Genomic DNA, 16,880 nt, shown 5'->3' on the forward strand with positions numbered 1-16,880 from the left:
GCTGCAGTCCATGGGGTCACAGAATCAGACACAACTGAGTAACTGAACTGAACTGAACTGATCTTTAAAAAGAAGTAAAATCTCCATGTTGTGCCATGCTATGCTCAGTTACTTCAGGCGTGTCTGACTCTTTGCAACCTATGGACTGTGGCCCTCCAGGATCCTCTGTCCATGAGAGTTTCCAGGCAAGAATACTGGAGAGGGTTGCTGTGCCTCCTCCAGGGGATCTTCCAGACCAAGGAATTGATCCCATATCTCTGGTGTCTCCTGCCTTGCAGGCAGGTTCTTTACCCACCTAGTCTCCTGTGAAGCCTAAAAATCTCCATAATATTATTTAAACATTTCAATTATAATTCTAGTGGCTCTCAGAGTACTGAATGGAGAGGTTGATCTGAAGGAAGACAGTCCACTTCAGAGCTATTATGAGAACCAGAACTCAGGTAGTAAGAACAAATAAACGACATGAATTCAGTAGCTATTTAGAACTTAGACTCAGGCCATACAGATAAAGGAAAGAAAGATACTGAGTTTGAACTCTGGGCTTCCTGCTGGCTTATCTGGTTATGACTCATCTGTGCTCAGCCACTCAGTCCTGTCCGACTCTTTGCAACCTCATGGGCTGTAGACCACCAAGCTCCTCTGTCCATTGAATTTTCCTGGTTATGATAGAGAAGCAAATTTCCACAGGAAGGAAACCCATTTGGAGGAACAAAATTAGGATGGGAGACAATGAGTTAAATTCACAAGGATAAGGTACAACAGAAAGTATTGTTCATTTCTCATGGGAATGTAAAATGGTACAGCAACTTTGGAAGGCTATGTGCAGGTTTCTTGCTAAACCAAACATACTCTTACCACACCTTCCACCAACTGTGTGCCGTAGTATTTCTTAGAAGAGTTGAAAACGTATGTCTACACAAAAACAGATGTTTATAGGACCTTTATTCATAATGTTATGTGTTCTTTTCAAATGTATAACCTTAACAAAAATTGTGTAAATATTTATATTATTGAGTTTTAATCAATTAGATTTTAGGGAATTATTTTAATACAGTTGACTTGATGTTCAAGCCTGTACATCAGTAGCATTAAGATGTATTTGAAATATTTATAACAAAAAGAAAATGTGAGATCATTAGCTTTATTCTCTATTATAGACCTAACACTTTGTAAATAAAAAGCACAGATCTCCTCATAATCAAGAATCACTCATTCTTTGTTAATGCAGCACACTTTTGCTCTCTTGGCATTATTATAATGAAGAGCAGTGTTTTACAAAAACAAGTCAAGCAAATACATTAAATCATGACCTTTTACTTTGCATTACTCTAGTCTGAGTGCCCTGAAATGAACTTTTTAGTTAATTAGCATTCCTATGTTTGTCACTTTAAGTAATTACTCTTCTCAATTTAATTGAAGCGTTATATGTGAGGCGCTAAGAGCCTGGGAGTAGACCCACCTGATGAATTAAGTGAACTCCAGGTTCACTCGGAACAAAGCAGACAGTTGCACTCAGGAGTCAGAGGAGCAGACTGTGGGGAGGCGTGAAGCAAAGTAATGGGAACAATTAACATCTCTTGCTGCAATAATTGTATTGAAAGGATGGATTTCAAATATCCATTAATTTAAGTGGTCTTTATTCCACCATTATGCAAACTGCAGGTTTGGCACGACTTCGGCACGTGCTTAGCACAAATAGGCCCTATTGTGCTTGTGTGCCCTTGGGAGTGAGTGTTACAAGAAATCTCAGGGCTTCTTCACTTTCGTGCCCCTGGTGCCTGATGCTATAACCAGGGACCGGCTGATAACTGGACAAGGTCTTAAGGGCACCACTACTTCTCGGAAGAGCAAAAATTAGATTTTCACCTCAGGGCTTAAACCTCAAGGTCTGTTTGTTCAAGGATAATTTGTCCCTGAGAAAATTGACTTTTTTTTTTCATGTTCTACCATATCCAAAATTGGAATGCCTCTTACAGTCTCCATTTCTTCCCTTCAAAGGATTTGGTTAAAAGATGGAAGTATGCTAAAATGGATTAGATCTTAGAGACAAAAATTTATACATAATGCTTCAACTCCATGGGGCTTGTCTAATAAGCTGGACAGTTTGTTCTTGTCATTATAAACCTTAGTATACATCAAATGAGGTGTCATGTGCTTTCACATGACTGATCTCATATAGTCTTCCCCACAAATGGATGGCTATTATTATCATCCTCACTTGGCTGAGTAGCAAAGGACTGGAAAATGTTAAAGTCTGAATTCATTCATTCATTGACCCATTAATTATTAACTTGTTGATGTAATCAACATCAATCTACATCCATTTTCAGCACTTGCAATATAAATAACAGCAATAATGACACTGATAAAACATGAATGCTCATGAACATCAGTGTTCACTCATGAATGAACATTGAGTATTCATTATGGGCTAACCACTAAGCTAAGACAGTAAAGAGAATGGTGAAAAGTAATGGTCACAGATTCAAATGGCCGATCCAAAGCACAGGCTATGAAGCTATGCTATCTTTAGAACCAAGTTTAAATGAAGGTGTATAATTGCTCTAAATGAGACATTCACCAATGAAATAATCAGGAGGATAATATCTGCTGATTTGGCATGGTATGCAATTATCCCCCCAAAGAGAAATCTGAAGACAATCAGTTTTTGAGCCCTGGCCTTGCTTCATTGATTACCAAATGCTGGGTGTATCCATATACCCTTCAAGATACTATTCAGATCTATAAATTCGCCTGATGGTCATGTGTTCTAGTTAGAGCCACTGCTTTTCATAAGAGAGTGTAGGCTCTGCCTTCCTTTTTAGAAGGTAACAGTATCACAGAAATAACTTCACTCTCTGTTTCTTTGTTTTTTTTTTCTGTTTATTTCTTTTCTGCAGAAAATATAGCCTGAGTTTCTGGATACCTCGTTTAGTCAGTTCAGTTGCTCAGTTGTGTCCAACTCTTTGCGACCCCAAGGACTGCAGCACACCAGTCCATCATCAACCCCCAGAGCTTGCTCAAACTCATGGCCATCAAGTCGGTGATGCCATCCAACCATCCTCTGCCAACCAATCTCATCCTCTGTTGTCCCCTTCTCCTCCAGCCTTCAGTCTTTCCCAGCATCAGGGTCTTTTTCAATGAGTCAGTTCTTCACATCAGGTGTCCAAAGCATTGGTGTTTCAGCTTCAGCATCAGTCCTTCCAATGAACACCCAGGACTGATTTCCTTTAGGATGGACTGGTTGAATCTCCTTGCAGTCCAAGGAACTCTCAAGAGTCTTCTCCAACACCACAGTTCAAAAGCATCAGTTCTTTGGCACTCAGCTTTCTTTATAGTCCAATGCTCACATCCATACATGACTACTGGAAAAACCATAGCTTTGACCAGACAGACCCTTGTTGGTAAAGTAATGTCTCTGCTTTTTAATATGCTATCTAGGTTTGTCAGAGCTTTTCTTCTAAGGAGAAAGCATCTTTTAAATTCATGGCTTTAGTTACCATCTGCAGTGATTTTGGAGCCACCCAAAATAGTCTGTAACTGTTTCCACTGTTTCTCCATCTATTTGTCATGAAGTAATGGGACTGGGTGCCATGATCTTAGTTTTTTGAATGTTGAGTTTTAAGCCAACTTTTTCACTCTCCTCTTTCACTTTCATCAAGACGCTCTTTAGTTCTTCTTCACTTTCTGCCATACCTAATCACCATCAAAAACTCATTTAAAGAATAGTAGTAATGTATATTGCCTGAAACATAAGCAGTTTATTCATTACTAAAACTACAAATTTTGACCTTGAATTAGCCAGATTTAAAGAGCTGCATGAATGAACCCAGTGTTCTGTATTGCACTCTGCTTAATTATCATGCCTTTAACTTGCATGAAAATGATATTTAGATAGATGATAATGATAAATAGCTATATAGATAGGTAGAAATTGTTGCTATTGTTCAGCCACTAAGTCGTGTCTGATTCTTTACGATCCTAGGCTCCTCTGTCCATGGGATTTCCCAGGCAAGAGTACTTGAGTGAGTTGTCATTTTCTTATCCAAGGAAGAAATATAGAATGCTAAAATATTGACTACTGCATCATGTTACCCTTCTGAGGGAACCAATATCAGAAATTTTGGCAGCTAAGCACTAGGACAAACTTATGGACAGTAATTTATGGAAAACATGAATGCCCTAATACATCATATTTCCACTTTTATGCTTTTGTTCCAAGAGTTAATTTACAATCTAGGTCCAGTGATGGTACAGCTTGCACTGGTGGGCATGTCTGTGTATTCACTCTGCCCTGCTTCTTCTTACTTTCTTATACTCACTCTCAGATTCTACCTCCTTTCCCTGCCTACTTTATCCTATCATATTGCCAATATAAGTACCTCCACTTATTTCAGCAATTTATAAAAGCAACCATTAAAATGTCATATCTGAGTAAAACTACAGTAGAGAAGCTTGACAAAATCAACCTCAGCCAGGTGACCAGGGTACCATATTAGTGATACATCCTGTTGAATGTATGCTGCTGCTGCTGCTAAGTCGCGTCAGTCATGTCCGACTCTGTGCAACCCTATAGACGGCAGCCCTCTGGGCTCCCCCGTCCCTGGGACTCTCCAGGCAAGAACACTGGAGTGGGTTTCCATTTCCTTCTACGATGCATGAAAGTGAAAAGGGAAAGTGAAGTCACTCAGTCGTGTCTGACTCTTAGCGACCCCATGGACTGCAGCCTACCAGCCTCCTCTGTCCATGAGATTTTCCAGGCAAGAGTACTGGAGTGGGGTGCCATTGCCTTGTCCGATTGAATGTATATTCCCTCACAATATGACGTGATGAGAATGGCATTTTACTTCTGTGGTCCTCTGCCCCCAGATCCATAACTTCAGTCTATTTATGTAGATATGATAGACTGAGTAGACATAATAGTCACAATAGTCTATTTACACAGACAAAACAAACTGTGGGGCACTCCACAACACGCCTGACGAGTAAGGACATTAAAAGCGAGGGAAGTCTGAGAAAGTGTCATGGCCAAGAGGAGTTTAAAAAGACTTGATGACTAAATATAATGTGGTATCCTGGATGAGATCCTGGAAAAAAGAAACAGCAGTAAGTAAAAGCTAGGGAAATCTGAATAAAATATGGGCTTTAGTTAATAAGAATCAATAGTAATGCATCGATTTATAGCAAACGATTGTCATGTAGGATAATAATAATAGGAAAAACTGAGGGTGGGGTATATGTAAACTATTGTCATAACTTTTCTATAAATCTAAAATTATTTTAAATTTGAGTGTGATGCTGTATCTTATAGGGTTTGCAAGCTATGAAGTGCAACAAAAATGTGTTTTCTGTATCTCAGTGCAAGTAGATAACAGGGGGTGTTTCCTAAGAGAGCAGACATATTCTATAACTAAGTTGGTTCAGAAAGTTGTTCTGAAAACCATGAAATCTAAGCTAAAAACAGTGCTCATTGCAGTGCCTCTAGGTCAGGTGTTCTGATGTGAAATCTCTCTTTAAACGAGGCAAGCAACTCCCAGGAAGAGGGAATGGGAAAGTAATAAGCAATGAGCAGTATCTTTCTCCAAACCTGTCTAACTTCCGCATCTCTTCTTTCCAGTATGGATAGAGCCACAGAACCCCACTGAGAAAGGGTCCCACAGTCAACCTGGGGTGTCTTTACGAATCTCTAAGTACCTGCTCAGTGTGGGAAATCTGCCCTTCACTGTCTGTTGACCGCAGCTCCTTCACTCTCATGCAGGTTTGATAGCTCTCACGTGCCCCCTCACTCTGGGAAGCTGTCTAAATACGCTTCTTTACCAATGTGAGTGGTCTTCTGGTCTTGATTCCATTTGGCCAGTCTCTCTCTTCCGATCTTCAGATTTACTATGTGTCATCTCAGAGACAAAACCTCTAATAGGTGCTGTATTACCTAGGGTGAGGTTTGCTTATGGTAGAGACCTCAGCCAAGCAACAGCATAAAAGTGATGGGAATTTATTATTTTTCTAATAGAGAACTTCAGAAATGAACTCTCCATGTTTGGTATGATGCCTTTCCAGTTGTTTGGGATTCAGGATCTTTCAATCATTTTCCCCCAACATCCCCATATGTGGTCTTCAAGGTCATGGTCCAAGATGGAGCTTCTTGTTTCAGGAAGAAAGAAGAAAACAGGAAGAAATGAAACAAGGGGTCTGTATCAGCTACCTTATTAGATGAGTTCTCAGAAGACACTGCAGCTAAGGGGAAGCTGGGAGATATTTTCACTGTCATAGGGGGTCACATACTTTGGCAACAGACGTTCTAATTCTAAGAGAAAAGGGGAGAATGGATATTGGGAGACACCTAGGTCCCTCTATCACAATAGCGAGTTTTCCACTTAATACTTAATCTCATTAATTTCCAGCATTACAAAATTGTTCTGGGAAGATAAGTTCTGTTCTCAGGTCTCCTATGTACTAAGTAAGTGCGTGACCTTCGTTAAATCATTTAACCTCTTTGAGATGTAGTTTTCTCATGTGTAAAATTAGGCTAATAATTTATCCTCTTTCATCCTCAAAGGATTTAATTAAATAAATGTACAGTAAAATGCCCTATGAACTGTCAGCGTCTGTGCTGTATGAATACAGGATGATGCCTCATCATCATCTTTGTAGTTGTCTCAAATAGTATGCCCCGTCCACCCACCTTCCTTTCAACATGCACCTACTAATCTGTGAATACTTTTTTCCAAGTATATACAACCTTGACTCTAAAGCATTTTTATATCAATAACATTTTCAAACATGAGAAATATTTGTATTATTTGATAAACTCACTCTAATTAAAAAAAAACAAACAAACATGATGTGGTTAATGAGTGTCAGTGTTTTAAATACCAAAAATAATTGATAGAAAGTAAGGGGGTAGGTTTATTTGTTGTTGTTGTTCAGTCGCTAAGTCGTGTCCAACTCTTTGTGACCCCATGGACTACACCCCTCCAGGCTTCCCTGTGCTTCAGTACATCCCAGAGTTTGCTCAAATTCATGTCCTTTGAGTCAGTCCTTTGAGTCAGTGATGCTATCTAACCATCTCATCTTCTGACGCTCCCTTTTCCTTTGGCCTTCAGTCTTTGAAATTGTGGTGCTGAAGAAGACTCTTGGGAGTCCCTTGGACTGCAAGATCAAATGGCTCAATCCCAAAGGAAATCAACCCTGAATATGCTTTGGAAGAACCGATGCTGAAGCTAAAGCTCCAATACGCTGGCCACCTGACACGAAGAAGAGGAAACTCATAGGAAAGATCCTGATGAAGGGGGAAGGTTTATTTGCTAAAAGGCAAGCAAACAGGAGGTTATAAATAGTAGTCAGAACATGGTACATTAATAGAGTTTAAGAATTAGACAAGAGTTCCAACTCCTCCATGAAATATCTGTGAAATCTTGAGCAATTCTATAGATTTATCAGACTGAATTTTCCCATTTTTATTGGTATATCATGTTAAGGATTCTTTAAAAAATTAAGTGATGTAATCTATTTATAACTCCTAATTACAGTGTCTTGGAAGGAGTTATGACCAACCTAGATAGCATATTCAAAAGCAGAGACATTACTTTGCCAACAAAGTTTCATCTAGTCAAGGCTATTGTTTTTCCTGTGGTCAGGTATGCATGTGAGAGTTGGACTGTGAAGAAGGCTGAGCACCGAAGAATTGATGCTTTTGAACTATGGTGTTGGAGAAGATTCTTGAGAGTCCCTTGGACTGCAAGGAGATCCAACGAGTCCATTCTGAAGGAGATCAGCCCTGGGATTTCTTTGGAAGGAATGATGCTAAAGCTGAAACTCCAGTACTTTGGCCACCTCATGGGAAGAGTTGACTCATTGGAAAAGACTCTGATGTTGGGAGGGATTGGGGGCAGGAGGAGAAGGGGATGACAGAGGATGAGATGGCTGGATGGCATCACTGACTCTATGGATGTGAGTCTGAGTGAACTCTGGGACTTGGTGATGGACAGGGAGGCCTGGTGTGCTACAATTCATGGGTTCGCAAAGAGTCGGACATGACTGAGCAACTGACCTGATCTGATCTGAGCATAGTTGGCACACAAAAAAATGGGAGTATAACCCCTACTTTCCTCTCTCCCCAGTAATAGGAGGGGAAAGTAGGTCATGGTGATCTGATACTTGTATGTGTGTGCTAAGTTGCTTCAGTCATGTCCAACTCTTTGCAACCTCAAAAACTGTAGCCCACCAGGCTACTCTGTCCATCCGATTCTTCAGGCAAGAATAGTAGAGCAGGTTACCATTCCCTTCTCCAGGGGATCTTCCCAACCCAGGGACAGAACCCACATCTCTTCTGTCTCCTGCATTAGCAGGCAGATTCTTTACCACTAGCATCACCTGGGAAGCCATACTTGCAAGATAATTAAGTTTCAAAGTACTTTGAGCATGTACTCTGTATTTCACTGTGTTAAGCCCATTGCATGAGCTACCTCATTGATTCATGCAACTTGTGTGCAGACAATTCCTTCATTACAATTTTATGGATGCAAAGATTAAAGGTCATAAAGGTTCACTTGCCAGGGTTACCCAGGTGCCAAATAGTGAACCTAAAGAGCAAAACGGAAGCTGAATCCAGCCACAATGGGTTAATGTCCTTAAAACTATGTATTCCAACCTGAAATGGGGCAGTGGTTCAAAGAAGCTGTGATCAGCTCCTAAACATTCTTCTGACTAGTTGGTAATGAGGTAAACGGGAAGTCAGCATAGTCAGCCTTTGGGTCCCAACCAGTCTGGGGTCTATGTGTCTATGGGCAGCATGCTGTTATTAACCAATAACTTCTCCCACTTGGTGGGTGTTTCAATATCTGCCAAATAGCTCAAAGAAAAGCTATGACCAAATAGCTCAAAGAAAAGCTATGATCAACCTAGACAGCATATTAAAAAGTAGAGACATTACTTTGCCAACAAAGGTGTGTCTAGTAAAAGATATGATTTTTCCAGTAGTCATGTATGGATGTGAGAGTTGGACTATAAAGAAAGTTGAGTGCCGCAGAATTGATGCTTTTGAACTGTGGTGTTGGAGAAGACTCTTGAGAGTCCCTTGGACAGCAAGGAGATCCAACCAGTCCATCCTAAAGGAAATCAGTCCTGAATACTCATTGGAAGGACTGATGATGAAGCTGAAACTCCAATACTTTGGCCACCTGATGTGAAGAACTGAGCCATTTGAAAAGACCCTGATGCTAGGCAAGATTGAAGGCAGGAGGAGAAGGGGATGACAGAGGATGAGATGGTTTGATGGCATGAGTTTGAGTAAACTCTGGGAATTGGTGATGGACAGGGAAACCTGGCATGCTGCAGTCCATGGGGTTGCAAAGAGTCGGACATAAACCGAGCGACTGAACTGACCTGATTCCTTGAAGGGAAGCCAGGACTTTGCCCCAAGGCTGCACTACTGTTTCTCTTGACTATTCCTCCCAGTCTTGCATCCCCTTCCTTCCCTAATTAATAACTGCTTGAACCTGCTTGCTTGAACCTGCTTGTTGGACCTCACGGAAGGTCATGGAAGCTGAATGAAGCCTATTTCCTATAATTAAAGAAATAGGAGACAAAGAAAGGCTTTTGTGCCCAGGAGCCCCACAGGGCCCTGCTAGTTATCAAAACCCAGAAGTCAATGTCAAAGGCAAACTCTTGGATCATCATCAGTTCATCAAAACCTCTTCACTGAGAGTCAATTTGCCAAATATTAATTCAATAATGACTAATTTGCCAAAAACTATCAAACACAGGACGTACGTGGTTAGCACTAGAGCAGACAGCTTTCAGAAAAGGTGTAAATCTGCAAGAGAACACAGAACCTTTAAGAAATAGCCCATCCATTCTCAAAACTGAAGGGCATTGCAGAAGTCAGCCATGCTGGTTTGAAAAGAGTCTTGTCAGCAGCAAAACCTGAGTGAACTCAAACATTGGAGATCATCTCTAATGAGGTTAACTAATCCTACAAAAGGATTATTTTCTGAGTTAGATTTTAGTTAATTGGCCAGGATCCCAATCTCTCAACCACCACACTCTACTTCCAGGCCAGTTTCTCTTTAAATGATAGAAGGCGGTCCACTTTTCCCCTATGCAAATACTTGTGCATCTGTGGTTAATGTTCTAGGCATGTCATTTACCCAGAAGACCTATCAAAGCAAAGGAGTAGAATCCAGAACTGACTATATGAGAGCTGTGGAACAACAGTTAATGGGTTGTTGAATGAAAACAAACAAGCCCTTTTCCTCTTCACCCTAAAAAAAGATAATAATAAAAAAATCTCTGGTAGAGCTGATTCACTTTGCTGTACAATAGAAACTAACACAACATTATAAAGCAAGAGTACTCCAATAAAAATTAAAAAAAAAAAAAAACCTCTTCTGGCAGGATCATGAAACTATCAGTCCAGGATGTGCAGGAGCATGTAAGGCAGAGGGCATTGCCATCCGTCTGTCTAAGAATCAGCTTGCATGCATGCGTGTAAGTCACTTCAGTGGTGCCCAACTCTGTGTGACCCTATGGATGGTAGCTCACCAGGCTCCTCTGTCCATGGGATTCTCCAGGCAAGAATACTGGAATGGGTTGCCACGCCCTCCTCCAGGGGATCTTCCTGACCTAGGGATAGAACTCATGTCTCTGGTGTCTCCTGCATTGACAGCTGGGTTCTTTATCACTAGCACCACTTGGGAAGCCTAAGAGTCAGATTAAATAACCCCAGTAGCTGGAGCAATGGAGGGAATAGGGAGAAGAAAGGAATTAACAGAACATGCCTTCACTGTAACAGAGTAGCATCTGTTTTTCATTGCAACAATACTACTTAAGGGCATTTTTGTTCTCATTTTATAATTGATAAAACCAAAGCCCATATGGTTTGTCCTTTTTGTTAACATGATGTTTTAACTCATTTATTTCAGGTTCTAGGTTAGATTTGAGAATTTGAGAGACATGAAGTCGTAAAAGCAAATTGTGGGAAGAGTTGAGTTTAAAAATAAACTAATGGCTTATTTCATAATTTTGAATGAAATCTATTTATTAGTTTAAAACAAGAAAATCTTAGTCAATATTTTCTTACCCTTTGGTCCCAATTCAAGCAAAATAATCTGACACTTGTCAGGCAAGTGTGTGTTGATAGCGTCCATTCAGAGATGTTTATTTTGTACTTGTGTTCTCCAGTCAAACTTCAGAAGAGCAACCTTCCACATCAAGCCTAATCACCGAATTAGGAAGACCAGGACTCAGCAAGGTCATTGCCAGTTCCAGTGGCGCCCACAGGACAAGGCTGGCATTAGAGACTGGACAGATGGATCCCCCATGGGAATCAGAAGAACTGGACCAGCTGCCGTAGGCGATGTAGACTTTTTGCAATGGGCAGGCTGATCTTATGAGTATAGTCTTCCCACAAGGCTTGCAGACACCAACCCCAGGGCAAGACTGCCAGACTGATGTGCAGACTAAGGGGAGAATGGTGATTTTGTAAAAAGCCCTGGGTGGCATTATATGGCTTTCCTTCCTAAGTGCTTTTCAGTGAATGCTCTTAGCCTATCTGCACTTACAAACCTGCTAAACAATAATTCTGGCTGAAAATCAATTTTTGCTCTTCTCTTATCTTTGCCAATTTCCTCTTCTACTGAGTCCTTAATGGGCCAGGTACGGATATGTAAATATCATGCCTTGTGTTGGTAATTAATTTCCTTAAGGTCAAGACTGACTGAATGCTACCTTCACTTTATGAATAATTCATTTCTTCTGAAATCTATATTCGTTCAAACTTCCTGGGAATCACACAAACTTTTAAGTATACTCTCTGTGATCCTGTCCCAGTTCTGCCCTTATGAACTGAGTGACTCTGGGTAATTTACCTAATCTTTCTGAGCTTCTGTGTCTCTGTTTAAAAGACGAGTTTAAAAATGTGTACTTCACATTCCCTTAGCTTGTAGGAAGTTTTAAAAAATAAATACAATCACACTCCAATTAAAAAATAATAATAACAACACTCTCTGGCTGCGAGGCTCTGCCGTTCCTCTGCAGTTCGCTTCAGCTCCCTGCCACCCTCCTGTCTTCAACATGCCTGGCCCGGCCCCAGTGCCACTAACGTGGGTCCTCATGGCGCTCTCCCAGCAAAGCAGTGGCGGCCCGGGCGGCGGGATCCACCGTCCAACAGAGGAAGAATGCCAGCTGTGGAACAAGGAGCACAGGCCATACGACCTCAGTGGGCACTGGAGGGATGGGGCGATTCTATACAGAGGATTTACCAGAGCTCAAAGTGGGCCCAGCTCCAGTATTGGTTATGAGTCTTTTGTTCATTGCTTCTATATTTATGTTGCACATTTGGTGCAAGTACACTTGTGCATAGATTCGGCTACATCCATCTGTCTGTCACCTGAAGAAGAAAGGAAAGAATCCCAACATATTTTGGACTTAAAATATAGTGATTTTCTGTTCATGAGGAAAAAATTTTCTGCAACTTACTGTTTTACAGGGAACTTAATGAGAATTAAAGAATCAATTTTTTTCTATGGCTAATAAACTTTTTAATTCATTTAAATAATAATAAAAAACAAATTAAGCTTCTGCTCTACAATAAACAATAAATTAAAATACCTATGAAAGATAGGTGTCCAATACGTGTCATTTCTTTCCACCTTCCCAGACTTGAAAACAATAAAAAGTTTATCTAAATCAAGATATTTTAATCTAACATGAATGCTGATTAAAAAAAGAAAAAGATGAACACAAATAAACTTGCCACATAAACAAAATAAGCAAGCAAGCAGAACCAACAGGACACATTTATTTGTTTAATATTTTAGGAATTTGGCATTGATTATTTGCTGACCACAGTGATAAAAGCTTTATGTGCATTACCTTGTCTGAACCTTATAACATTCCAATAAAGTAGACAAATTCTTTTATTATCTCCATTTTACAGTTGGGAAAACTTCCTATAGAGGTTAAGTTACCTGGCCAAAATCATCCAGGAAACAAGTGTCAGGTACAGATGTGCAATTTACCACAAAGGGAATAAAGCTTAAGATGCCTCACCTTCATAGTGCCCTTCCAGAAACTGGCAAAAGCCCCAGCAGAGCTCCCATGGTGATATGTCAGATAACACAAAATGTGGGTCTTCTCGTGACATCCCAAAACTACTCTAAAATTTCAACCTTCCTATGCCTTATTTTTGATATTTTTTTGTCTCCTTAGCACTTGACACAATCTAATATACTATAATTTTATCAATTTGTTTTGTTTTTGAAAATTCTTCCATTGAAATGGCAAATTACAGAGAGCATTTTTTTTTTTTTTCCTGTTTCATCCGAGCACCCAGAACAGTGCTTAGAACATAGAAGTAATTCAATAAACATTTCTTGGATGAATGAGTAAATGAACAAATTGTTGTTGTTCAGTTGCTAAGTTGTGTCCAATTCTTTGTAACCCCATGGACTGCTTCACTGTCCTTCACTATCTCCTGGAGTTTGCCAAAACTCATGTCCATTGAGTCGGTGATGCCATCCAACCATCTCATCCTCTGTCACCTTCTTCTCCACCTGCCCTCAATCTTTCCTGGCATCAGGTCTTTTCCAATGAGTTGGCTTTTCTCATCAGATGACCAAAGTATTGGAGCCTCAGCATCAATCCTTCCAATGAATATCCAAGGTTGATTTCCTTTAAGATTAATGGGTTTGATCTCCTTGCTGTCCAAAGGACTCTCTACTTTTTATTTTGGCCATGCCATATGTCTTGTGGGATCTTAGTTCCCCAGCTGATACCAACTAGGGTTCTTAGCCTTCCCCAGTCAATAGTGATTGGCTAGAGACCAGACAATGGTACCCTACTCCAGTACTTTGCCTGGAAAATCCCATGGATGGAGGAGCCTGGTGGGCTGCAGTCCATGGGGTCGCTAAGAGTCAGACACGACTGAGCGACTTCACTTTCACTTTTCACTTTCATGCATTGGAGAAGGAAATGGCAACCCACTCCAGTGTTCTTGCCTGGAGAATCCCAGGGACGGGGGAGCCTGGTGGGAGGCTGTCCCTGGGGTTGCACAGAGTTGGACACGACTGAAGTGACTTAACAGTAGCAGAGGCCAGACAAGAAATTCAGGCAAGGATTTCCAGGGGCCCCTGCTGCAGCCAGGGTGAGGAGAGGGTGAGAACACACAAGAGGTTTCCTTGCTTGTGTGCTCTCCCAGTGGGTGGAGATCTGTCTTTATATGGGGGGAGGGTAGAGGTGTGTCCAGGGGTCAGGTTGGAGGCATGGCTTGGGTGTTTTGCCCACCCCTCTGTGGTGCTGAGGGCAGGGGTACATGCCCAGTGCATTGCTTTTGCTCCTAACACTGTTAAAACTTAAAAACATAAATGCTCCCAGCTCTTGAGAAATAGCAACTGGTTTTGTTGTTTTGTGTTTTTTTTTTGTCTTTGTATCTTTTGGTCCAAAGTTTATCCCAACTGCTGCGTGCATGTAGTTATTTTTAGTACCATGTAGTTTCTTTGCATTTTGCAGCTCCAGGAGAGGTGTGTCCAGGTGCAAGCTTTGCAGCACTGCAGCAAAGGGTCCCCGGTTGCGGGCCCATCTCATGACCAGGGATTGAGCCTGGACTTTCAGCAATGAGAACACAGAGTCCTTAGCCACTGAACCACCAGGGAATTCCCTCCTCCTATTCCAGAGTCTATGCCCTTCACCAGAACGATGTACTCCCTTTCTGAGGGAGACGTACACCCTCCATCACAGAAACCCCATCCCCAGGTGTATGTGAACAAAAATCCAACTCGTAAGGCTTTAAATTGCCTCCAAGATAATGATGAATTGGTTACCATTTAACTGGTGTCTAAGAATTATGGGACAGCATTTGAGATCTGACAGATATATAGCAACAGATGAAGCCCAATTAAAAGGGAGGCACAACCATGAAAAAGAAGCTAGCAACGGGAAAGTAAAAAATGGAAGCAGCACAATCCCATGGGCTGAGTGTACTCCCAGAACTCTTAAGAATCACGAGCTTGGGTGAGAGATTCTGTTGAGGACAAATCCTCCCTTTCTATGTCCCACCTAACAATTCTCCACCTGTGAGATCATTTAAGATAAAAGATTCTTCTTGTAAGTTACCTCTCTGGTTTCCATTTCTCACGAAATACATGCACGCGTGCTAAGTCACTTCAGTCCTGTCCACCTCTTTGTGACCCTTTGGACTGTAGCCCTCCAGGCTCTTCTGTCCATTGGGGATTCTCCATGCCAAATACTGGAGTGGGTTGCCATTGTGGACTCAAAAAAGATGTACAACTTGAGAGTTGTGAGTTAAGTTTTATTTGGGGCAAAATGAGGACTGCAGCTTGGGAGGCAGCATCTCAAATAGCTCTGAGAGACTGTTACAAAGTGGCAGTGGGGGAAGGTCAGTATATAAGGTTTTGGTGAAGGGGGAGTTCAGTACCTTGAAGCACTCATTTTACAAAAGATTTTTTGTTAGTCATGAGGGTCTGATGTCACCAGGAAGGGATTTAGTGCTTCTCTAGATATAAGGAGATACAAGGATTGAGATCATAAAATCTGTTCCTAAAAACATCCAATTTATCTAAAGACCTGTCCCACCAGATTCTCTGGAGCACAGAGTACCTCCCTCCACCCTGAACTCCCTCAGGGGTTGTTGAAGGTCAACAGCTATAGCAGCATGGGGTTCAATCTCCATAGAGGCAGACAGCAAATGCCTTTGATGTTCAGTCACTGGCAAAGCTCTTAAGTGCCAATTTGTAGTTGACACCAAGCCCTCTTCCAGGGTATCTTCCTGACCCAGGGATCAAACCCATGTCTCCTGTGGTTCCTGCACTGGAGGCGGATTCTTTATTGCTGAGACACCAGGGAAGCCCCTCGGGAAATATGTGTCTGATAATATCAAAAGATATGAGCAATCACTTTTGTAAAGATTAAGCACCTCATGCCCAGAGTTCCCTTTGGCATGGATGTATTATGTCAAGCCATGGGGACATCGATTTTTGTCTACATGTCAGATTCCATTCAACAACATATGATTCGATGTACTTCCTCTAAATATTAAAAAAATTATTTAACTGACTCAGAGTATTCTAAAGAGCTGAATATTCTACTACATATCTTTCTCCACAGCCAAAGAAACATCTATGTTCATTCCAACTCTTCTAAATGTTTTTGTGCTTTTTTTTTCTTTAAATCTTGAAGTTGTGAAAACATTTCATTAATAATTAGAAGGCCAATATTAGGGGTTGCATTAAAGATAAATGTCTAATCCAGAAGATTTGAATGGTTGTTTCCACCAGATCCACCCTGGGAACTTTGTTTTTCGATGAGTGATAAATCCCAAATTCAAAGTGTTTCATGGTTGATGTATGCAATCATAGAATTTTGAACCATAAAGATTTCCTTCAGTCTCTCATTTTTTAGATAATTCTGAGACTCAGAGAGAATAAATGCCTTTCCCAACATCCCACAGACAGCTCAGGGGAGTAACACACCTTCCAATTCTGCTCCTATCAAGCACGACAGTGCACCTCATCAGATCCCCTCAGCTGTGATTGCCTCTTGGACTTGGCCATTTTCCTGCCTGGGTGAGTCTTCCAGGCTGGCCCTGAGAATGCCATCGCCTCCTGCCGGCCCGGGCTGTGTGGCCAAGACGCAGCCAACAGCACGTGTTTGTTCCCTCCCATGGCTTCTAGGTGGGGATGAAAGCTGCATTTCAGAATGCAGAGCTCGGGGCTGTCATCTGGAGAGCAGCTGCCAGGAAGGCCAGACGGCAGTGTGAGGCACGACCTCTCCGAGTGGCATGCTTTAATCACTGAGAAATAGGAGCTAGGATGGACCTGGGTAAATGCATTCCTACGTTCCTCTCACCCATGGACTGTGTCATG

Source organism: Bos taurus, chromosome 10 (genome assembly GCF_002263795.3).
Source record: "Bos taurus isolate L1 Dominette 01449 registration number 42190680 breed Hereford chromosome 10, ARS-UCD2.0, whole genome shotgun sequence".
NCBI lineage: Eukaryota > Metazoa > Chordata > Mammalia > Artiodactyla > Bovidae > Bos > Bos taurus.